General features: G+C 45.3%; 1 long non-coding RNA gene across 1 annotated transcript in view; it reads right to left on the bottom strand.

Moving 5' to 3' along the window:
• Positions 1–9,997: 9,997 nt before the first annotated feature.
• The window catches only part of LOC139036337 (uncharacterized), a 44,988-nt gene continuing 37,961 nt past the window's right edge, over positions 9,998–17,024 (bottom strand). Inside the window, exons 4-5 of the long non-coding RNA XR_011489072.1 lie at positions 11,180–11,268; positions 9,998–10,357 (exon numbers count right to left, since the gene is read on the bottom strand). This is a non-coding gene — a long non-coding RNA (uncharacterized lncRNA). The remainder of the gene's footprint in view (positions 10,358–11,179; positions 11,269–17,024) is intronic.

Genomic DNA, 17,024 nt, shown 5'->3' with positions numbered 1-17,024 from the left:
TCCTTCCAAGGAGCAAGCGTCTTTAAATTTCATGGCTGCAATCACATCTGCAGTGATTTTGGAGCCCCCCAAAATGAAGTCAGCCACTGTTTCTACTGTTTCCCCATCTATTTCCCATGAACTGATGGGACCAGATGCCATGATCTTAGTTTTCTGAATGTTGAGCTTTAAGCCAACTTTTTCACTCTCCTCTTTCACTTTCAATCCTCAGCTACCCCCAAACTCTGTGATGTAGTGTCTTTGAAACTTTTTCTTCCTTTGGGTTCTGAAAACACTCATTATAATTCTGTTGCCTCCCTTACACTGCTGTTCGGATTCTTTCACTGGTTACACATTGGTATCACCCAGGGCTCTGCACTCATGCTAGCCTGTACACGTGGTCTAAACTGTGGTCTCCAGACCAGCAACATCCGCATCACCAGGGCCCTTGCTGGAAAGGCAAATTAGGTTGCTAGATAGAATACAGGACACCCAGTCAAAGTGGGCTTTCAGATAAGTAATGCCTAAATTTTATGATTAAAAAAAAATCAGGATAAGTATGTCCCATGCTTCCATGAGTATGTTCCATGCTTGTTAGGACTTACCTGGTGGCTCAGATGGTAAGGAATCTGCCTGCAATGCAGAAGACCCGGGTTTGATCCCTGGGTTAGGAAGATCCCCTAGAGAAGGAAATGGCAACCCATTCCAGTATTCCTGCCTGGAAAATCCCATGGATAGAGGAGCCTGGCGAGCTACAGTCCATGGGGTTGCAAAGAGTTGGACACAACTGAGCGACTTCACTCTCTATGTCCCATGCAGTATTTGGGAGCTACTTATCCTTTTAAAATTTGTTGTTTTATCTGAAATTCAATTGAACTGGGATCTTGTATTTTTAGTTGCTGAGTCTTGCCATCCTAAGTGCAAAATACTGGTCCCTTTTGCAGGGCTCCTGAAATTTTGGAGATGAGACCCACAATCTGTGTTTGAACAAGCCCTCCAGGTGATCCTGATGCTCTCTAAAATTTGAGGAGCCCTGCCGTACAACACACCCTGGAGGAACCTCATCTGCTCCCGTGACAACACTTATCAAAAGTGTGGGATGCTCTCAAATCACTAGCTATTGTCGGCTCTCCTGAATTTGATGTGACCCTGTGACCCACCCCTATATGGGGCTTCTCAGGTGACTCAGTGGTAAAAGAATCCACCAGCCAATGCAGGAGAGGTGGGTTCAATCCCCGGGTTGGGAAAATCCCCTGGAGTAGGAAATGGCTACCCACTCCAGTATTCTTGCCTGGAGAATCCCATGGACAGAGGAGCCTGGTGGACTATAGTCCTTGGGGTCGCAAAAGAGTCGGACATGACTGAGCAACTGAGCACACACGCACCAGCCCTGTACGGAGAACCGGGAGGAATGCAGGAATCAACGTCTCTCATTCTTGACTCTGGAGTGATTTTGCCCCATATAGGTGTGAGAGAGAGACACAGTAAGGTGGCATCTGTTTTTCTGCTAATAGCTGCACAGAGGTATGAAAAAAATATTTAGTCACTGGAAGCAGGTTTCCTGCACCCACTCCCACCTCCTCAGTCTCTACAAGGGAAGATGATGGAGGGTTCCATGTGAGGCTAAGGGTCTGAGAGCAGAGCGGCCGCCATCCTGGGATCTGCCTGTGGTTCCTCTAAGCCACCACGGCGAGGGGGAGGAGAAACGGAAGGGTGGGGACAACAGGAGCTGGGCTCGGCCAGCGTCACGGTCCTCACGAGCCCAGAGGAAAGGTGAGGAAGATAGGACTTGGAGAGATGGTGGGCCTCCAGAGAGTCCCACGGGCATGACAAGGGGATTTAGCCCCAGAGGGCAGTGTGGGTTATGCCAAAGAGGCAGGAGGACTAGGGACACCTGGGCAGGTGCAGTCTGAAGGGAGGCAATTCCCAAGACCAGACGAGCTTGCACTCTGCTCTGGTCAGTGTAAGACAGCCACAGCCAAGGTCCCTCTTCCACCAAACTGCAGCTCTCAGGAGCTTGAGCTGATCAAAGCAGTTTATATGGTAAATCACTGACAGGACCCAGTTGACCTGGAAGGGACTCTTTAAGTATCCTCTATGTGGTAGTATACATTGTGAAATAATTACCATGATCAACATATCCATCACTTCACATACTTACCATTCATGTGTGTGTGGTAAGAACACGAAATCTATTCTCTTAGCACAATTCAAGTATATAACACGGTATTGTTAACTCGAGCCACATGACATACATTAGAGCCCCGAGATTATTCATCTTTCAGCTGAACATCTGTACCGTCTGACCAGCATCTCCCCACCTCCCCGAAGGCCCCCAACCCCCAGCAACCACCATTTTACTCTCTGGCTCTGTAACTGATGGGGTATGTACACACTACACACACACACACACACACACACACACACACACAAACAAGATGGGGTCATATAAAAAGATGAAAGTCCTGCTATTTGTAACAACATGGATGAATTTAGAGGACATCGTGCTAAGTGAATAAACCAGACAGAGAAATACCATATGATCTCACTTCAGTTCAGTTCAGTCACTCAGTCATGTCCGACTCTTTGTAACTCCATGGGCTGCAGCATGCCAGGCTTCCCTGTCCATCACCAACTCCGGGAGTTTGCTCAAATTCATGTCTATTGAGTCAGTGATGCCATCCAACCATCTCATCCTCTGTTGTCCCCTTCTCTGCCTTCAATCTTTCCCAGTATCAGGGTCTTTTCCAATGAGTCAGTTCTTCACATCAGGTGGCCAAAGTATTGGAGTTTCAGCTTCAACATCAGTCCTTCCAGTGAACATTCAGGACTGATTTCCTTTACGATTCACTGGTTTGATCTTGCAGTTTAAGGGACTCTCAAGAGTCCTCTCCAACACCACAGTTCAAAAGCATCAATTCTTTGGTGCTCAGCTTTCTTTATGATCCAACTCACATCCATACATGACTACAGGAAAAACCATAGCTTTGACTAGATGGACCTTCATTGGCAAAGTAATGTCTCTGCTTTTTAATATGCTGTCTACGTTAATCATAGCTTTTCTTCCAAGGAGAGTGTCTTTTAATTTCATGGCTGCAGTCACTATCTGCAGTAATTCTGGCAGCCCAAAAAAATAAAGTCTCTCACTGTTTCCATTGTTTCCCCATCTATTTGCCATGAAGTGATGGGACCAGATGCCAAGATCTTAGTTTCTTGAATGTTGAGTTTTAAGCCAACTTTTTCACTCTCCTCTTTCACTTTCATCAAGAGGCTCTTCTTCACTTTCTGCCATAAGGGTGGTGTCATCTGGATATCTGAAGTTATTGATATTTCTTCCAGCAATATTGATTCCAGCTTGTGCTTAATCCAGCCCAGCATTTTGCATGATGTACTCTGCATACAAGTTAAATAAGCAGGGTGACAATGTATAGCCTTGACGTACTCCTTTCACGATTTGGAACCAGTCTGTTGTTCACATCCGATTCTAACTGTTGCTTCCTCACCTGCATACAGATTTCTCAGGAAGCAGGTAAAGTGGTCTGCTATCCCCATCTCTTTCAGAATTTTCAAGTTTGTTTTGATCCACACAGTCAAAGGCTTTGGCGTAGTCAATAAAGCAGATGTTTTTCTGGAACTTTCTTGCTTTTTCGATGATCCAGCAGATGTTGGCAATTAGATCTCCAGTTCCTCTGCGTTTTCTAAATCCAGCTTGAACATCTAGAAGTTCACGGTTCATGTACTGTTGAAGCCTGGCTTGGAGAATTTTGAGCATTACTTTACTAGCGTGTGAGATGAGTGCAGTGTGCAGTAGTTTAGGCATTCTTTGGGATTGCCTTTCTGTGGGATTGGAATGAAAACTGACCTTTTCCAGTCCTGTAGCCACTGCTGAGTTTTCTAAATTTGCTGGCATATTGAGTGCAGCACTTTCACAGCATCATCTTTTAGGGTTTGAAATAGCTCAAATGGAATTCCATCGTCTCCACTAGCTTTGTTCATAGTGATGCTTCCTAAGGCTCACTTGACTTCGCATTCCAGGATATCTGGCTCTAGGTGTGTGATCACACCATTGTGGTTATCTGGGTCATGAAGATCTTTTTTGTATAGTTCTCCTGTGCGTTCTTGACACCTTTTCTTAATATCTTCTGCTTCTGTTGGGTCTATACCATTTCTGTCCTTTACTGTGCCCATCCTTGCATGAAATGTTCCCTTGGTATCTCTAATTTTCTTGAAGAGATCTCTAGTCTTTCCCATTCTGTTCTTTTCCTCTATTTATTTGCAATTGATCACTGAGGAAGGCTTTCTTATCTCTCTTTGCTATTCTTTGGAACTCTGCATTCAAATGGGTATATGTTTCCTTTTCTCTTTTGCCTTTTGATTCTCTTCTTTCCTCAGCTATTTGTAAGGCCTCCTCAGACAACCATTTGCCTTTTTGCATTTCTTTTTCTTTGGGATGGCCTTGATCACTGCCTCCTGTACAATGTCACGAACCTCCATCCATAGTTCATCAGGCACTCTGTCTATCAGATCTAATCCCTAAATCTATTTGTCACTTCCACTGTATAATCATAAGGGATTTGATTTAGGTCATACCTGAATGGTCTAGTGGTTTTCCCTGCTTTCTTCAATTTAAGTCTGAATTTTTCAATAAGGAGTTCATGATCTGAGCCACAGTCAGCTCCCAGTCTTGTTTTTGCTGACTAAATAGAGCTTCTGCATCTTTGGCTGCAAAGAATGTAAACAATCTGATCTCAGTATTGACCATCACTTATATGTGAAATCTAAAGATGTCTAACTCATAGAACCAACTCATTGTAACAAATGAATGGAAGCAGAAAAGAAGAGATGCCTTCAGAAATTTCTGATTCTAAGGAAAGACTCAGTGAATTGGGCTTCACAGTTGCATGATTTTCCCTCCAGAATAGCCTTAAGGACTTATTCCTGAAATTTTGGAAGAAAAGGTAGCCTTAAACAGAAATAGCATTGTGCAAACACTGATAGATCACAAGATCGAACTGACTGAAAGCAACGCTCTTCTTCTACAGATTGCAGTTTATCAAGGCCCCCACATGGTGCTCAGAACTGTGTCAGATACAATGCAGATTACAACCGTTTTAACTCTGGGCATTACTGATACAATGAGATATATTGAAAGAGCTGGATTCCAATTAACTTTACCAATGATTGTGGTATCATTTGTGGTGTGTCACTACTTTATGGAAATAAAATTCTCAATAGTGAACGAAAATTACTAAAAGCAGCAGCAGCGATTAAGCGTCCAATGCTGACAGAACTTTAAAATGAAAACACCAAGAGAAGTAAAGGGAAAATCCTGCAAGCCAGTGAGATACAGTCCATGAAATAATAAAGACGGGCCCTTTCTTAAAATGCTGAATGCAAGAAAATGTCACAAGTTAGAAGAATGTTTGTTATCATTTGGTAAATGTGTTTCATGTGTGGCACAGATGGGTTTTCTCATTCTGTGAGAGGTTTTAACTTAAAACTTACACAGTCCTGACGAGATAAGAGTCACTTACTGGCATCTTCCCACTCAAGGGACTGGAAAACCAGTTTGGCACAGTAGGTGGCGCTGCCGGCCCTGGGTCGCTCAGTCCAGGTCACGTGGCCGCCACAGGGTTTTGCCTCAGGAAAGCCTGTGATGGCAGCCCTGATTCAAGCTGCCTCCCAGCTCACCCGCTGCTACTCCCCTCAAGTCACCCGGGGCCCAGGTGTGCCTGCGAGCCTACCTCGCCCTGAAAGTCCTCTCTGCCAGCAATTTCCTTGTCTCCTTTGCTCTCCTAGCAAATTCTCCTCACCCCTTTCCCTCAAGGTCTTTATGAAACATCACCTCCCTCGTGACGGCTACCAGGCTCTTCAGCCCAATCTGTAACCCCAGCTTCAGTGGTTCCTCAGAGCCTCTGCTTTGGTGCACTGACACTATACTCATTCATTTATTTCCTCAACAAATACTGGGCATCTGGCATGGATCAGACATTGTATCTAGCCCTGGAAACAGAAAGATGAAGGGTCCCCTGTCAAGAAACTAGTAAACTAGACAGAGGACAGGAGGGTTCGCTAAGGATGGACAAGGATATGCAAGGGGGTGGGGCATTAGGGGGACGCAGAGGTATGTGTGTGTTTAGTCGCTGAGTCGTGTCCTGCTCTTGCGACCCCAAGGACTGTAGCCAGCTCCTCTGTCCATGGGATTTCCCAGGTTAAGTATACTGGAGTGGGTTGCCATTTCCTTCTCCAGGGGATCTTCCTGACCCTGCGTCTCCTGCATTGCAGGCGGCTTCTTTACCACTTGAGCTACCAGGGAAACCCAGGGAAATGCAGAGGGGGACCAACTTATTGAGGCCATGGTGGCAGGGTTGGGGAGCCAAGAGACCTAAGGAGAGGATGGATACCTGAGACAGTTATTGGAAAGAGCGATCAACAACTTGAAGGAAGGCAAAGGCATTCTGGGCAGAGGGGACATTGGACAGCCTGCTGAGTGGGTTTTGTGTGTGTGTGGAGATGGGGACAAGCTGCTGAGTGTTTGGGGGAACTCAGAGAGACTGGTAAGAGATAAGGGATAGACATCAGGAAGAGAGAGGAATAGAGATCAGAACATTCATGTCCTTTTAGGATGCTTAGATTTTATCCAGGCAGCAGGTTAGGAATCAGCCTGCTAGCATCAAGGAGGTCCACATCCCTATGCTGTAGCCAGAGGTGCTGATATAGTAGATCTGGGCTGGGGCCAGAAATCTTCCACTTTAACAAACTCTCATGTGGCTCTGATGCATCTTGTCGAAGAACCCCATTTTTAAGAAACACTTCTGTAAATGATGGGAAGCCTGTAAGCAATGGGAAACACTTCTGTAAATGAGGGGTTCACCCAAACAAATAACCAAGAGTTGTGTTTAGCGAGAAAGCTCTCTCAGTTTACAGGAGGATATACAGAAGCGGATGAGAATGGAAGCAAAGAGACCACTTAGGAAGCCTTTTCAGCATCAAAGAAACCATAAGGGCTCCAACCAGAGCAACCATAAGGGCAGAATGAAATTCCCCACACTTGGTGATTAAATAGACTGGAGGATGAGGAAGAAGGCAAAGATGACTCAGTTTTCCAGCGTGGATGGGCCCCCATGAGATCCGGAGAACATAAGAGGGGAAAAGAGGATGCAGTAGGTGCCCAAGGACATCCAGATGGAGACAGTGAACCATCTGAGCCTGAAGCTTGGGCTAGCGGAACAAGCCACAGAGACAGAGCAAGGAGTCATCTGCCCTTGACTGAAGTCAGGGTCCACGAGCTTGCAAAGAAGCCCTGGTGAGAGGGTTCACCATGAGAAGAAGAAAGCCAAGGCGGAGCTCAGATGGCACCCGGGGAAGTGGGCTGGCAAGGAAGAGAAGCCACGGGGACACAGAGAAACGTGGTTAGAGAGGCTGGAGAAGAACCAGGACAGCCTGGTGTGACGGGCTCCAGAGGAAGGCGTTTCAGGAGGGAGCACAGTGCGGACTAAGAGCGTAGGTTCTGGGGACTTCCCTGGTAGCCCAGCAGTTAAGACTCTACACCTCCTCTGCAGGGCATGCGCTGGTGGGGAAACTAAGATCCTGCACACTGCACGGGGAGGCAGAGATGTTTAAAAAAAAAAAAAAAAAAGGAGCTTAGATTCTGACTTTAGTCTGCCTCTGTGCCCATCCCAGCTCCAGCACTTACTAACTGGCTGAAATAGAGTAAATTCTTTTATACTCTCCTTGCCTCAGTTGTAAAATGGATGTACCGATGGGTACCCACCTCGTGTGGTCTATTGTGATAGTGTAATAAGTTAACAAGTAACATTTAGCCCACTACCCGCCACATATTATGGTCTTTTTTTAAACAGCATTTTAAAAACACTCTTACTGAGGTGTGTGTTTGTGTGTTGAGTCGCTTCAGTCATGACCAACTCTTTGCAACCCCATGGACCCACCAGGCTCCTTCGTCCATGGGATTCTCCAGGCAAGAATCCTGGAGTGGGTTGCCGTGCCCTCCGCCAGGGGATTTTCCTGACTCTGGGATCGAACCAGTGCCTCCTGCAGCTTCTGCACTGCAGGTGGATTCTTTACCACTGAGTCACCAGGGAAGCCCCTATTGAGGCACAGTTGATATACAAATACCTGCACATACCTTATGTGTGTAATTTGATGAGTTTGGATGTATGTATACACACGTGGAACACAATCACTGCAGTCAAGGTAAGAGAAATATTCAGCACCTACCAAGTCTCCTTGTACCCTTCTATGTGAGTGTGAGAGTGTGTATAAGAACCCTTGATATGAGATTTACACTCAGCCAGTTTTTAAGTGCACAGTACAGTTTTGTTACCCACAAGCACAGCATTGTACAGCACATCACTAGGCTCCGTGGGCCAGAGACCAGAGGCCAGAACAGCAGGGGTGTCTCCACCAAAGCCAGTTTAGACAGATGATGACAATCCAACTCTGACACCTGATACCAGATGGCCCTCCCCAACCCCTTGAGACAGCATCACCTCCCCACAGGGTCCTGGAAGATGAGAGAGGGGGAGATCCTGACACCGACAGAGACTGAACTTCTGTCCTTCAGCAGAATAAAGATTCTGCAAGAAAACAGATTCAGTCAGAGACACTTTACAGAAGATGCACTTCTTAAACACCTGTGTTTATGCGTGAAGTTGCATACCCGCTACAGAAGTCATCTGCTAGGATCACACAGAAGTGTGTTCATGTCTATGCACCACCCTGGCCCACACAGCCTCATCAGCTTTCCAAGGAGGGCGTGACAGGACTATATGGCGGGCCTTTCCCCAGATCCAGCACTCATCTAGGGCAGGGGCCCACCAGCGCTCCATTCAATGAGCCAGGGATGGCCTGTCGGGCTCTTATTTGGCTGAAGCAGCCCATCATTAAAAGCCCTTAAAATATTCAGAAACAAATCACATTCTATCTGTTTCATGGTGCCAAACGCTGGTCTTGTAAATAACTGTTGAAGTATTTGAGAAGTTTTTGTGTTCCTTTTCGAAGAAAATATCGATCCCTCCAACTGGTCCGTGTGTGACAAAAGACAGAACTCAGGCTCTTGAAGGTCTGTGATATAGCACATGACAGTCCTGCCTCCTTCTGGCCTCTGATGCAAATGGAGGGATGGATTCTTCTACAAACTACACAACATAATTTAAGGTCTAGGCTGAAAAAACTCAAACACAGACCACTTCAAAAGCAGCATCTTCCATAGGCTCCTGAGGCCTCTGATAACAGGGACTTCCCTGATAGCTCAGTTGGTAAAGAATCTGCCTGCAATGCAGGACATCCCAGTTCGATTCCTGGATCAGGAAGATCCACTGGAGAAGGAATAGGCTATCACCCCAGTATTCTTGGACTCCCCTTGTGGATCAGCTGGTAAAGAATCCGCCTACGATGCGGGAGACCTGGGATCGATCCCTGGGTTGGGAAGATCCCCTGGAGAAGGGAAAGGCTACCCACTCCAGTATTCTGGCCTGGAGAATTCCATGGACTATATAGTCTGTGGGGTCACAAAGAGTCAGACACAACTGAGCAACTTTCCTTAAGGGTCATCTGACAATGTACACTTCCTGGGCCCTCCGCTAGCACTGCCTTCTCCAACCTGTCATGGATAAGACAGCAGAAAGCAACCAGTCTAGCTTTGAGTACCTAAGCTCCCTGCAGGAATGGCTTCCCTTAATTGAGATTTTTGTTCTCTTCAGCTTCTATAGGGGCTTCCCAGGTGGTGCAGTGGTAAAGAATCGCCTGCCAATGCAGGAGACACGAGAGACTCGCATTCTATCCTTGGGTTGGGAAGATCCCCTGGAGTAGGAAAGGGCAACCAATCCCAGTGTTCTTGCCTGGAGAATTCCATGGACAGAGGAGCCTAGTGGGCTACGGGTCATGGGGTCACAGAGCTGGACACTACTGAGCACACACACACACACACAGCTTTTATAGATGGTTTATCAGGATTACCAATTTCAACAGTATTTTTTTTTATTTGGCTTCACTTATCTGTTAAAATGATGCTCCTTAGCAGCACCCCCACCGGCAAGCCCATCTGTGCACAAACACACCCCTACCTTTCTGCTGGAACCCAAACAGGTTGGTATACATAATAAGTCAGAAGCCACGGGTCCCCTGGGTTGTAGCTGAGGTGTCTGGAAGGCAGGACAAGAAATCTGTGGGCCAAAGGGCAGGAGTGATCCCTCCTCTGGAAGCAAAGGGCCAGGCCTCCAGGGGGACCCCGGGCCCACCTCAAGGCCGGGATCCCCCAGCTGCCGGAGTGGTGACGGGGCGGGATGGGGAAGGACAGGGGTAGGCTGGCACAGCCCCGCACACAGGTGGGCCCTCCACACCGGGGAGACACCGGCGCCTGCAAGAGAGAACGAGTCCCGTGGAGCCCACGGCACCAGCCCAGGTTGGCAAAAGGTACGGATTTCCATGGCAAAATGTTTCCATGACTTCTGCAAGGTCAAATTTAGAGTTACTGACTGTCAAGTTGTGAAATGCCCCTCGTATGAAGACCCAGTCGATAAACTGCTTCTTTATTCATGGCAAAAAAAGTTGAGTTCCTCAAAGATCTAGCCTGCATCCTGCTGTCAGACAGTGAGAACTGTATTACTCAACTCCCTTCTTGCCTTGGCTCCAGAAGGTGGAAATGATTATCATGCCCTACTGTGGTAATCGGTCTATCTTACAGCCCAGTGACTTTGATTCCTCTGCTGTGTTAATGTGTCTCTGATCTACGTTGTATGTTGTGTTTGATTCTATAAATAGCTTCAGGCTTTTCTGGAAATAGGTAGGCCATCATTTTAAAGAAATGCACTTTAATTTTACCAAGAATTGGTTTCCTTCAAAACTTTTGCTTCCACATTTTCTGTTTGATTAATTTTTGTCACCTCTTAGAACCTAAGTTCATGAGAAGAAAGACCACACCAAACCTGCTCGTGTTTGCACCTTGGGCACCCAGCTCCATGCCTGAGGGCTGACGGTATCTCTGTCAGTCAAAATAGGTCAGAAGAGATCAAGTTGTGCTGCAGTAACAAACAGCCTGAAAACCCCACTGGCTTAAAAGAATGAGGAGTTTCTTCTTGCTTATACTTGATATACATCATAGGGTTGGCTATATGTAGCTCCATCTATCTCATATCTGCTAGAAGATCGCCATGGCATAGAGAAAAGACAAACCACAAACCTCTTGCTGGCAGTGCTCACTTCTGCTTCCCTCGCCAAACCCCCGTCACGTGGCCAGGAAGGGAATGTGTACCCTCTCAGGGAGGGGCCCTGCAAGGAGGAACAGAATGCTTGGTGATCTGTAGTACCATCTGTAACACTGCCCTAGGAACTGCGTCACCCAGACTTAAAAATGACATGTTCTTAAGTTAGTTACATGCTCTTCTAATTATTTCTTCCTGTGTATTGCTAACCCTTCGTACCTTTGAAATTGTTTTATAATAACCTGATTTCAAAGTATCTCACTATTGACTTGGTTATACTTTGGTCAAATATACTTTATCATGCATAGTATCACCCTCCTATAAAGAGCTCAGAAAGCCTGGAGACTTTAAAATCTTAACAGCATTTTAACTTTCCCAACACCAATGTATCAGACACCTTAGCTGACTGTTAACAGACCATGTGTCCTAACTTACATCTTCTATGATAGGGTAGACCAGATAACCTGAAACCCTTATACTTCAAAACATCTGGGACAAAACATAACAAACACTCTCTTCAAGGTATACATGACATGCACTTGGAAGAAAATAAGATAACTCGAGGGGCTAAAAATGAAACAAACTGAAAACTGCAGCAAGAACCCAGAAAACCAAGAGAGCAACAGTCAAGTAGGTAAGAGACTTCCTGTTCAACACTAGCATTACAATCCCAGGGCTGAGGTTTCCAAGACTTCATGGAAGCAAGAGACAACCCCTCATGTTAGGGAGTTACCGCTAAGACCCCAAATAAAGCGAGACTTCCCAAAGGACCTCAGCCTGAGTAAAAGATATACCTAGGGTGTATCATGTAGGCTGCCATATTTAGCAAATAAAAATACAAGACATCCAGTTAAATTGGTATTGCAAATGAACAACAACAAAATGTTTAATACAACCATATCCAATACAGTATTTAGAATACAGTTATACTGGGAAATTTGTTGTTGTTATCCAAAATTCAGATTTAACTGAGCAGCACTATGTTTCACCTAGTTGCCCCATGTACCTAAGAAAAATCACTCAGCAGTATAGGAAGTCAAAGAGAATATGTGCCCATCTCTATCAGGGCTTTCCGATGAGGGGTGGTGGGGAGAGTATCCTCTCCAGAATTAAGTCACAGGCCTGCCCTTACATGGATTTACACTTCAATTTTAAACTGCTGTTGAGGCAGTCCAAATAGGGAGCTGGAAAAGAATTTCCAGACACAGAGAATTTCAGAAGGGAGTGAGAACAAAGAGCAGAGATAATGAAGTCACTGTAAATGCAGCAGGCTGACCTCCTGCTAGATCAGGGACAGCCGACCTTTTCCGTGTGTTAATAATCACTTTTTATAGCCTCAAGACAAAGAAAATTCCTGCTGGAAGGTTGGCATTGATTGGTTAGGACTTTATAGTGTGTTTACTGGAGTGGGCATCTTCACCTAATTTGGAGTTAAGAAGCTTGTTAGTGATGATCAGGGGGCTTCTGGCAGTAGTTACAGAGGAGCTCAATTAGCTTCAGAGGTGATCTCGGTTCTGGGCTCCACTTCTGTGGCCTTGGTACTCAGGGCTCACACCTGTGGCCTTGGAGGCAGAACTCAATAACTACCTACAAGATCCTCACCTACCAAGCCAGAAATTAGTATAAGAAATGTCCCTCCAACCATGATATTAATACCCCAGGGCTCCCAATATAAGCAAATACAAACCTCAACTCAGGTCACCATGGAAGTTCACAGACTAAGCCTCTCTAAAGATAAGCTCACAACCCAAAATTACAAAACACAGGTAGGAGTGGGGTTATGTGTGTACAGCAAGCAAGGAAGGCTTTTTCACTTGATAGCTAAAAAGTCCAAGGGCACAAAGGCTTGGAAACATGTCCAGACTGAGGGTCCTCCAAAGCTGATTTCTTGCTTGTGTTCCCAAGGTAGAGCAAATCACAGTACCCATGACTCCAGACTGTGATTCTTATCTGGCTATCCATCACCACTACTCAGAATAACAAAGCAAAACCAGCCAGTTCTAGTGTAGGCAGGTTCATCATTCTTTAATCCGGTAAGAATAGACCTTCATGAACTTCAGTGCTTTTATCATAAGAAACACTTATTAACTAAAACTTGCGAAAAGGTCAAGTGATCTGCTTTTAAAGGCTTGACTCCAGTGCTTCATTCCCCTGGAATCCCAGTAGACTGATCAACTGTCCCAATTTGCCTGAGACTATCTGGTTTCAGTGGGCCTCCCAGGTGGTGCTAGTGGTAAAGAACCCACCTGCCAATACAGGAGACATAGACTCAGGTTTGATGCCTGGTTTGGGAAGCTCCCCTGTAGGAAGGCATGGCAACCTACTCCAGTATTCTTGCCTGGAGAATCTCATGAACAGAGGAGCCTGGGAGGCTACAGTCCATAGGGTCGCATAGAATCAGACACGACTGAAGTAACTTAGCACACATGCACGCATCTGGTTTGAGCATTGGAAAAAAAAAACCCAAGACAGCTGGTCACAGAAAGCATTCTTCATCCTAATTATAGGCAAATTAAGTAAATCTTTCTCTTTATCCTCCTACCAGCAACATTCAGGAAAATAAGCTAAGAAGTATTTCTTCAAGAGGTAGGTTACATGGTGTGTAACTACAGTATACATGTATCAACGTGCATAAATAACACTCACCCCTAAGCATCCTTGAGCTTCTGTTTCCTCATCTGTAAAGTACAAATCACTGGAGAACCCTAAGGTTCTGGCAAGGATTAATGAGGCCACGTATAACATATAGATAAAGCACTAGCTTAATTCCTGGCATACAGTAAGAACCCAAGTGAAAGTCACTCAGTTGTGTCTGACTCTTTGTGACCCCATGGACTATACAGTCCGTGGAATTCTCCAGGCCAGAATACTGGAGTGGGTAGCCTTTCCCTTCTCCACGGGATCTTCCCAACCCAGGAATCAAATCCAGGTCTCCCACATTGCAGGTGGATTCTTTACCAGCTAAGCCACAAGGCAAGCCCAAGCGCCCAAGAAATACACCTATTTTGATTTTCAAGTTTCAGGTTTTTGTAGCACTTAGATTTTATACTTCAGAAACATTTATTATGTGCTTTCATTTTTCACTTTTTTTTGTTGTTTGAAGTGGCAGCTTTGCTGATATTGCTTGATTATCCTCACCCAGCATGTCAGAATATATTGACAGATGCAAATGATCTTCTCTTACTGTGCTGGAGACTCATCTGTCTATCCTTTGACTTTTGAAATCCAAAAGTCTTTATCGAGGCTTAGAGAAAATAACGATAATCTCGATAACTATTTTCCTCACTTTTTAAAGAACAAGCTTGATATTTATCTTACCACCCTATCATTTTTTTTTCTAAAATGTAAAAGTAACAGTGAAAATAGCTTTCCCTTTTCCCCACTACTTACCCTCACTGACCCAGAATTAGCAGTTTTCATTTCTGACTGACTGATATTCAAAGTATTCAGACTTCATATAAACTTTAAATTGAGTGTACATTTTATGTCATTGTTCTGCTGATAGAAGAGGAGTTTAAAAACTCATCAGTCCTGCCTGCCAGCCTTAGGCTTTACTGAGCATGTGCATATTAATCATCTTTTAAGTTGCCATCACCTTGGACACATCATCTTCCCTCTGTTAGAAGGTCATGATGCTGAGCCGTTAGGCGCTTGGAGGGACTTGTCATACATTTGTCCCAAACCACCTGTATCATCTTATTTGGTCTTTTTTGTGGCCAGAATATAGTTCAATGTGGTAACTATTTTGAATTTTTCTGTCAAATAAGGTTTATTTGTGACATTAAAAGTCCTAGAAGGAATCAAAACAGGTGATCGAAACCAGTGCCTCTCAAACTGTAATGTGCATACTTATCACATTTTGAGAAACTTGTTAAACACAAGTTCTCATTCTAGAAGTGTGAGCTCTGACCTGCCAGTCTGTGTTTCTAGCAAGCTCCCAGGTGATGCCAACCTATGGACCACACTGCAGCAGACCGGGTTTAAGGCAAGGGTTCTCAGAGTGTGGTCATGGGGCTAGCAGCACAGGCATAACCTGTCAGAAATACTGCTTCTCAGCGCCCATCACACATGATTGGCGCTGAGAAGCGATATTTCTGACAAGTAATCTGGGTTTGAGCGAGCCCTCCATGTGACTGACAGAACGTCCGAGAACCACTGCTTTAAATCAGCACTCTGCTTGCCTAAAGGGACCAGGTGTTTTGTTTCCTGCAAGGAAGGGAGGAATCGAGACTATCTCGGGGCTGAGACAACCAAGACAGATAAGCCAGCGCTTAGTAAGCTGTAGGAAGAGTTTGTAACAGATCTGCCTACAATGGAGAGAGGGCCTTGGAGAGACAGGCCCTGCCAGCAGCTGGCTGAAGCTTCAAGTGGGTGTGTTTAATATATGCAAATATCTGGGGACAAGCTTTCAACATCAGGGAAGTCTGACATGGGTTAACCCAACAGTGATGGATCACCAACAGCGGAAATAGGCGTGTGCTTAAGGCATCTGCTAAGCAAGAAGACCAAAAGAAGAAGAAAAAAATTTTGAAAGAATTTCCAAAAAAAGCATCAAAGTAGACCCAATTGGAAAATCTACATTATTCCCCTTCTTTAAACTCATTTTACTGTTTGGTGGTCTCTGGAATCAGACTGTCTGTCTCAAAGTCCTGGCTGCACCATGTACCAGCTGTGTTGTCTTGGGAAAATTACTCACCTCTCACTGCCTCAGTTGGTTTCTCTCTCAAATGGGGGTGATGATGTTTTGTGGGAATTAAACATTACATTAGTAGAGCATATGTAAAGCTTAATAGTGCATGATAAACAGTCAGTGCTTCATTAATATTAATTTTATTATAAGTTGGTGGAAAGAGCAGAAGGGCCCTTTTTTTTCAGTGCTTGGGTCTTCAAAGAAGTCATTTTTTCCCCAACGGAGCCTGTCGCAGTTTGTAAGAAATCAGACAAAAGTCAGAAATGCAAAGAGACAAAGACAGCATCTTGGAGGGATCCGTGGGTCCCTGGAAAAGACCCAGAAAGAGCAGGATAAAAGCAGAAGAGCCGTGGGGCTCTGCACAAGGTCAGTGTGTGTCAGGAACAGGAACAAGTCTGAAGTCCTGGAGTATAAGCCAGGATGCCTGTAAGTGCTGGCCACCCATGAGGAAGACGCAGCCTCCGTAGCCTCAGAACTTCAGGCCGGATCACTGGCTCACCCCTTGGCTGCAAACAGAATCACTTAGGGGTGGGAACCTTTAAAAACAACTGATGCATGGGTCACCCCAAGAGTCTGCTTCACTGTCTGGGCATCAGATTTCTGAAATCTCCTTGGAAGTGAAAGTGTCAGTCGCTCAGTCACGTCCAACTCTTTAGGACCCCCTGGACTCTAGCCCACCAGGCTCCTCTGTCCATGGGATTTTCCAAGCAAGAATACTGGAGTGGGTTGCCATTCCCTTCTCCAGGGATCTTCCTGACCCAGGGATCGAACCCAGGTCTCCTTATTACTAGCGCACTGGAGCAACAAAAGGTGCCCCTTAGACAGGGATTGATTCTGCAGATTACCACTCAGTTATACTAGCAAAATCCACATATAATGACTGACCCATGCTAAGGAAGAGGAACGGAGAGATTTCTAAGAATTATGACAGAACCTCAGGACCACAAGGATACCTCAAGGAGACACAATATTCCACGAGTAAGGTGCCATCTTCCCAGTTACAAGAACTTGATTTTAACTTCTTGTTAGAGTTACACCAAAAAGGTAGCCAAACAAGAATGTGCTGACATGTCTGTGTATTACGACAACAGGAAGATGATCAATATGGAATTTTAAAAGAGGAACAAAATGAA

Source organism: Odocoileus virginianus, chromosome 8 (assembly GCF_023699985.2).
Source record: "Odocoileus virginianus isolate 20LAN1187 ecotype Illinois chromosome 8, Ovbor_1.2, whole genome shotgun sequence".
NCBI lineage: Eukaryota > Metazoa > Chordata > Mammalia > Artiodactyla > Cervidae > Odocoileus > Odocoileus virginianus.
This window is presented reverse-complemented; position numbering and strand designations above follow the sequence as displayed.